Source organism: Peromyscus californicus, unplaced genomic scaffold (assembly GCF_007827085.1).
Source record: "Peromyscus californicus insignis strain IS unplaced genomic scaffold, ASM782708v3 Scaffold_10__1_contigs__length_136768540, whole genome shotgun sequence".
NCBI lineage: Eukaryota > Metazoa > Chordata > Mammalia > Rodentia > Cricetidae > Peromyscus > Peromyscus californicus.
The window spans coordinates 38,497,159-38,505,585 of NW_026294391.1; the positions used below are offsets into that span (position 1 = coordinate 38,497,159).

The window sequence follows — 8,427 nt, forward strand, 5'->3', positions numbered from 1 at the left end:
CTGGTAGCACAGACACTGAGATGAAAAACTAATAAATGGGACCTCCTTAAACTGAAAAGCTTCTGTAAGGTAAAGGATGTGGTCAATAAGCCAACAATGGCAGTCTACAGAATGTGAAAAAATCTTCACGAACCCCACATCTGATAGAGGGCTAATCTCCAAAATGTATGAAGAAATCAAGAAACTAGACATCAAAATACCAAATAATTCAATTAAAAAATGTGGTACAGATTTAAACAGAGAATTCTCAACAGAAGAATCTCAAATGGCCAAGATACACTTAAAGAATTTTTCAACATCCTTAGCCATCAGGGAAATACAAATCAAAAGGACTCAGAGATAACATCTTACACCTGTGAGAATGGCTATGGTCAAAGACAGTAAAGACTGTTGTGCAATATTATTTTAAGATGGGTTAAATTTTTTTATGCTCTGGAACATTTGTTTAATGATGCAAAGATGTGTCACATTCTTTTATGTTGCATTTGTTTAACTCTGTGAAGCTGTGCTACTTTGCCTGTCTAAAACACGTGATTGGTCTACTAAAGAGCTGAAAGAACAATAGCAAGCCAGGCAAAAGGATGGGCAGGGGTGTCAGTCAGAGAGAATAAATAGAAGGAGAAAGAGAAAGAAGATAAAGAAGAAGCAAGAGAACAAGGAGAGGAGGAAGCTAGGGGCCAGCCACCTAGCCACCCAGCCTGCCAGCCGCCTAGCCAGCCAGGCACCCAGCCAACCATGGAGTAAGGGTGGAAGTAAGATATACAGAAGTAAGATAAAGATAAAAACCCAGAGGCAAAAGGTAGACAGGATTCCTTAAGTTAAAGTAAGCTAGCAAGAAACAAGCCAAGCTAAGACTGGGCATTTATAAGTAAGAATAAGACTCTGTGTGACTTATTTGGGAGTTGAGTTGTGGGCCCCTCAAAGTGAAAAAGAGTCAAAGAATAAAAAAAAAAAAACAAGAACAACAGATGACAGCCTATGTTGGAGAGGATGTAGAGTAAGGAGAAGACTCCTCCACTACTGGTGGGAGTGCAAATTTGTACAACTAGTTTGGAATTGGTATGGTGGTTTCTCAGAAAACTGGAAATCAATCTACCTCATGACCTATCTAGACTAATCTTGGGCATATACCCAAAGGATGCTCAATCATACCACAAGTCACTTGCTCAACTATGTTCATAGCAGCATTATTTGTAATAGCCAGAACCTGAAAACAACATAGATGCCCCTCAATCAAAGAATAAAGAAAATGGTATATTTACACAAGAGTATTATTACTCAGTGGTTAAAAAAAATGACATTATGAAATTTGAAAGCAAATGGATGGAACTAGAAAAAATCATGCTGAGTGAGGTAAACTAGACCCAGAAAGACAAACATAATTGGATATTATCTGAAAGTAAAAGATAACTAGGCTATAATCCATAGCCCCAGAGAAGCCAGGTCTTTATTTCTGGCCAGTCCAGTTTGATGTCAGGAACTTCAGGCTCTGGGCTCCTTACTCAAGGCCCCCTGTTGGGAGGTGACAACAATAGGTCAAAGGCCACATTCCTCCCAGCACTCAACCATGTGGTGACCCTTTTTTTATTAAGAAAATATTTTATTCATTTTACATACCAATTAAAGATCCCCCTCTTCCCTCCTCCCACCCCTCCAGCCTTCCCCTCCCAACCCACCATTCCTTCCTACAAGAAGGTAAGGACTCCCATGAGGAGGTACATTTAGTAGAGGCAGGTCCAAGCCCCTCCCTCTGCCTCAAGGCTGTGCAAGGTGTCCCATCATAGGTAGTGGGCTCCAAAAAGCCTGGTCCTGTACCAGGGATGGATTCTAATCCTACTGCCTGGGGGCCCCTTAATAAGCAGATCAAACTACACAGCTGTCTTGCAATGTAGAGGGCCTAGTCCAGTCTATGCAGGATCTAAATTTCATGAGTTTCCACTAGTTTGGTTTAGTTGTCTCTGTAGGTTTCCCCATCATGATCTTGATGCCCTTGCTCATAGAATCCCTCTTCTCTCTCTTGGATTGGACTCCTGGAACTCGGCCTGGTGTTTGGCTGTGGACATCTGCATCTGCTTCCATCAGTTACTGGAGAAAGGCTCTAGGAAGGCAGTTAGGGTGTTCATTGATCTGATTAGTAGGGTAAACCAATTCAGGCACTCTCTCTACTATTGCTAGTAGTCTAAGCTGAGGTCATCTTTGGGGATTCCTGGGAACTTCCCTAGCACCGGGTTTCTCCCTATCCTCTTGATGTGTCCCTCTATCATGGTATCTCTTTCATTGCTCTCCCACTCCATCCCTGTTCCAGCACACCATCCTTTTCCCTTATGTTATCATCCCCCATCCCCTACTCTCCATTAACCACCCCTCATCCACAGTTTACTCAAGGAGATCTTATCTGGGGATGAGCAGGGGCAATGGAGAGTATTTCATATTGAAATCATTTCTTACCTAGAGTATCCTGGTATCAAAATCTTCATGTTTTTCCTTTGGGTCCCAGGTCTGGGAGGGGGTGCTAATACTGAAAATTCCTCATGTGTTTCTACTCCATCCGTGCTCCCATTTAACTTTTATCTTCCTCCTCCTGTTCCTCTTTTCTCTCCACTGGGTGATGTCTGCCTCCACCTTCTCCTGCTTTTCTTTACTTCTTTATCTAATGGTCTGGACTACTCCACTTTCCTTAAGAGGGACATTCAGACCAGGCCACAGAAAGCAAGAATGCCTTTCACCAATGATCTGGCCCCTGTTCAATTTTTTTCTTCTTCTCTCTGTTCTTTTGCATCTGCTTTGTCTTGTTCCAGTGCCCGTCTCTGCTAAGGCACCCTTCCAGAGTTCTTGTGCTGTCAGTTTGGTGAAGAAACAGTAGGGTCTATTCTACTGGCCCGTCAAACTGATCAGACAGGAAATGCAAAACTATGTCTGCAGCACTTGGCTCAAGCTGGTCAGCAGTGGTTGTTTCTTGTTTCCCTTGGAGACAAAGAGCCATGGCTGAGAGCTGTCTTCACTGCCAAAAAGGAAGCTGCTCCTGGAAAGGTGTTTAGAGCGCTGCCTAGACAGGAAATGACCTGCTGGCATACTACACAGTGCAGGTGGACAGCCCATACTTCGAGGAGCCTAATTCCCAGCTTTCATCTTAAAATATGTACTCTTCCATGCTCAGAAATCAGAGGACAATATATGTTCACATGTATGAACGTTATAATCATTTGCTGAAAACAGAAAATAGGGTGAAAATGATTTTATTAAGTGAATATCTGCTCTAAATGTTGAAAACAACATACAGATATTGATTGATTACATTTGATTGTTATCTGGGTCAGTTAGTGTCAATGACTTAATCTCATGTAAAACTCTGTTAAAGATTTCTCTAAAGTAATTCTCAGTTCTTTCCCCATTTGATGTGTTTTGTGCTGTTCAATAAATACAGAGCAAACCATTTCTTAGGGACAGACACAGACACAGCAAAAGACAGAATCATAAGATAACATTTAGGAAAGTGCAGAGTTAGACTCATACAACAGACAGATGAAGACAGGAGATGACAGAAGACACAGTGAGAGAGAAGTAGAGAATTCAAATCCAGTCTCACTCTTGGTAAAACAACTCCAGAGGGAAGTGTATTGATTTTTATCCTTAACGTGACACTGACACATATTGAATTCTCTGAGGTAATAATAACTAATGCATTTAAGCCAAACTGGTACATGGACAGATTGTTTTACTAATTAAATGTACACTACAATAGGCACATGGTGGTAAAATGTATTAAATAGCAATATATTAAAAATACTTCATAAATAAGAAGACAATTTAACATAGCACAATAGAGTTTTCCATGCCAATTTCTATTTTAGTGAAAAATAGAAATAATTTTGTGGTGAAGATGATTAGTTGTCAAAGATTTGATCTTTCTCTTCATTGTTAATGGCAGAATAGCATTTTAAAAGGTTTACAGAAGTATAAACGGAAATTGGGATTCATTAAAGCCCACAGATAGAATACAGTGATCAGAGTGAGACCGATATGATGTGAATAGGAAAAACAAGGTGACTGATTTGGGAGCTAAGTGTCACATAGTAATAGCCTGCACTTTGTGTCCTTATTTTCAATTTTAATAGGTGTTCCCATTAATGAGAGCATGCCTCCACAGTCATTTGCAGTCATTTAACCAGAGTTAAAATGCAGCCTACATACTGATTTTTTCTTTTAAAATCTATTAATTTGATGATTACTTTATTGTCTAAATTTGAATTCATGTTGAAACATGGTGAGAACTGAAAGAGCTCACATAAGAAGCAAACACAGTTATTGATTACATACATATTTATTTCACTCAACCAACACAATTGATATTATGATACCATAAATTCAATGTTGCTTTGACTAATTTTGAAATTTTAGTATTATTATAATCATGTAATTTTAATTAATAGTGTTAATGTTTTCACTTGTATATTATTCCTTAGAGGACAAGAGGTCTTCAACTTTTTTCAAATATATCTTTAAATTGTATGGTAGAAGGAAAAATTCCCTATAAAGTTACATATTCATGTATACACCTTATATATGTATATGTCGCTTATATATCTATCTATAACATAATTTATATGTAACTATATATAACTTACATAAGTATATATTTTTAAAAGTATACTTTGTAATAATGATACCTAATGCACATGTTACTTGATTTGTGTCATCACTGGTCCAATTGTTTTTAAGGTAATAACTCAATTGATGCTTGTCATAAATAAATGAGCCTATTTTATTAAATAAGTGTTAAAGTACATGAAGTCTAAATAACTTTCCCTGACAAATAGCAGCCTTAGCAGCCTTTACTATATATATATACATCGCAAAAGATTATATACAAAGTAGTTTTATTTAGTTATACCTGTCAAGATAATTTTACAGTGCCTTAAAGTTACACTGGTGAATAAAACAGTTTTTGCCAGTCGTTAGCATTGGCATAAAGATAAGCTAAGTAATGTGCACTTGTGTGCATTTTCATGTATGTGCAGTTGTACTTGTGTATGGGTTTGCATGCACATTTTACTCAGGAACTATCTCCTTTTTGTAAGATATAATCTATCACTGACCTGGAGTTCACCAGGTAGGCTAGGTTGACTGTACAGGGGAACTACAAAGATCTGTCTGACTGTTTCCCCAACACTGTGATTATAAGTATGTACCATCAGAGTGACTTTTTTATATGAGTTCAGGGGATTGACCTCAGGTCTTCATGCTTATAGGTGTGGTGGTTTTAGTAAGAATATTACACATACTCCTAGGTATTTGAACATTTGTTCTGGTTGATAGCATTGTTTGGGCTGGTTGATAGCATTGATTGGGTAGCTGATATAGCCTTGTTGGAGGAAGTGCATCACTAGAGGTGGGTGGCCTTTGAATTCTCACATCTCTACTCCACATTCAATTTTCTCTCTGGTACCTGCATGAGGTTGAAGATTTGATCTCTAAGCTTCCTGCCCTGGATGCCTGCTTTCATTCCTCTCCCACAAGTACAGACTCTTGTTTTAGAACCAAAAACCTAAATAATCTCTTCCTTCTATAAGTTACTTTTGGTCATAGTGTTTTAACAAAGCAACAGAAAAGTAACTAATTCAGAAGTTGGCACCAGAGAGTGGGTTCTTTCTGTGAAGAACCTCACCATGTTGTTTCTTGTATAGATGTAGAAGACTTTGGAACTTTAGACTGATAAGGTGGTTGGATGCTATAAGCAGAATTTAAAGGGCTATTCTAGGATAATCCCAATAGTGCTGAGAACACTTCAGACTGTGAAGGTATGACTCAATAAGTTCCAGAGGGGAACAACATCAGCCACTGGGCTAGAGGCCTCTCTTGAGATATTTTGGCAAAAAAAACTAGCTACCTTCTAGCCTTATCCTAAGAACTTGAGTGAGCCTAAATTTAAAAGTAATTGACTGATTTCCTTGGTTTATGAAATTTAAAGATAGCAGAGCTATGGATTGTTTGTTTGTTTGTTTGTTTGTTTTCTGATTTCTCATGTCTTCAATGAAAAAGAGAAAGCATAACAAAGAAATACAAAATGTGCAGTTTGGAGTTAAAAGGGGTGTTAGGATGCTTAATGTGATAGCCAAGACATGTGCCAAATGAAAAGCATTAGTTGTTAAGAAAATTGGTGCTGCCTTAGTTATCTTTCTATTCCTGTGATAAAACATCATGGCCAAGGCAACTTAAGTTTAGAGTCCATGATAGCAGAAGGAAGGTAGTAGGTAGAAAGCAACTGAAAGAGCAGGTGAGAGCTCACCTTTGAACCACCAGCAGAAGGTATAGAGAGCTAACTCAAAATGGCATGAGTCTTTTGAAACATCAAATCCTGCTCCTAGGGGCATACTTCCTGTGGCAAGTCCACACATCCCAATCCTCCCCAAATAATCAGCAAGTGAAAATCAAGTATTCAAATGCCCAAAACGTATGAAGGACATCTTATCCAAAGCACAGAAAGTACTGTTAAAGAGAAGCCTTGTTTTAGTTGAAGGAGTAAAAATGGTGTCCTCAGCACAAGACCTGACCCACACAGCTAAGCTTCCAACTTGTGAAAGGGAAAGTCCTAAGAAGTATTTTGCTCATAGAAAGCACCCGCATACAAAAGTGTCAGCAAAAGTGATTCAAGGGGTCAGAGTCTATCTAGCTGGCAGCCAACAGTGGTAGTGTTGTCCACATGGAACGGTTTTGGAAATACTGAGAAGTGTAAGAGTGAAAATGGTTGTGGATTCTTCTTCATAATTTCAGACAGCTGCTGAGGCCAAAGTGCATTAGTCCTGGAGTTGCTGATTGAAGAAGGCACTGAGAAGCCATCAGAGGCCATTTCATAAAGCTTTGAAAGTGAAGCCTGGGTCTCAATAGAGCCCCATGATGTTGGAGATACAAGAAAGACAACAGTCAAACGGAGCTGAATATACAGAGTGGGCCAGTTCAAGATAGACATGTATGCAGCAGGCAACAAAACTGAATAGCCTGAGCCATTTATTCACTTTGGCACCAGACCGGGAGCTACAGGATTTATTTTTTAGCCTGCTGTGTTTCAGTCCTGCTTTGGTCCAGTATTTTATCACTATGTCCCATCCTTTCCTTTAGTAAGAGACTTTGGAATTTGGAATGGAATGTGGTCATCTGATCAAGAAGGTCTCCAAGGCATTTGACTGACATTTGACTGGCATTTGACTTAGACATTTGAAAAATTGTTCTTTAGTTGGTGATGCTGTTTGAGGACTTGGTTTTGTCTTACTAGAAGAAATGTGTCATGTAGATGTGGGCTTTGAGCTTCATAGCCTTGTTCCCCTTTTCATTTTCTCTCTGCTTTATGCTTAGATTTGAAGGTATGATATCTTAGCTTCCTGATCATACTGCCTGCTGTCATTCCTCCTCTGTCAATACGGATTCTTTCTCTCAAACAGTAAATCAAAATACATTCTTCCTTCTATGAGTTGCTTTCTGTCATGTTGCTTTCTTTATCACACCAACAGAAAATAACTAATACACAAGGCAAGTCATTTACTGACTGAGATACCTTATCAGCCCTATCACTAATTTTGAATGATGAACTGAATTATTCAATAAATATTCATCAGTATTCTCTTTCTTGTGAGGAAATATATACTTCCCTGACACACTGTATTTTGGATTAATGATGTGATTTACTCAGCTACATTGGATGCCAGCAAATGTACATTACTCATGCTATGAATTGTGAGAAAAATTATACAATGGGTAGATATTGATCCAAAGAGAATCCATGGACCCATCACATTTCTAGTTTTCTTTTTTTCCAGAACAAAGGCAATCACAGATTTCCTCTCAATTACCATTGCCTGGGTATTTGTAGAAAAAAATGTCTTGGAAGTCAGAGATTTTTATCTTTCACTGAGACAGAGGGAAGATTACTCAGCATAAAGATAATATTTCCACATGAAATAATGTTCAAACAAGTCTACTAAGAAACTCCTTCAAAATTTTGGGGTTTCTAAAGTTTATATTTAAGCATTTATGCCATGTACACATTAGGCACATAAAATATACCTTCAGCTGTCATCAAATAACAAGACTCTTAGGCTGTCTACTAGAGAAACAATTTTAATTTTATATTATATTAGTTAATATCCTTCAATAACTAGTTCTGCTCAGTTTTTGTTAAGAAAACTAGAAATTATTTTTAACATATTTCCATTTTCCACATAAAATAAATATACTTATATGCTAAACTATGATAAAATACTATCATAAAGTTGTTGAAAATTCTTATCTAAAGATATTTCTCAAACACAGCCTGCAAACCCCAAAATATGGAACTATATGAAAGGGAAGAGACTGATACAATAAGACAGAAGGAAAATGTCATTAAACTAGGCAGGAACATAAATGATATGAGTTTGACTGTATAATAATGTC

The 8,427-nt window shown here is 38.0% G+C and overlaps 1 pseudogene; it reads right to left on the reverse strand.

The window, feature by feature from the left end:
- Positions 1-2,529: 2,529 nt before the first annotated feature.
- On the reverse strand, positions 2,530-5,503 carry LOC128116496 (28S ribosomal protein S5, mitochondrial-like; annotated as a pseudogene).
- Between the last annotated feature and the right edge of the window lie 2,924 nt (positions 5,504-8,427).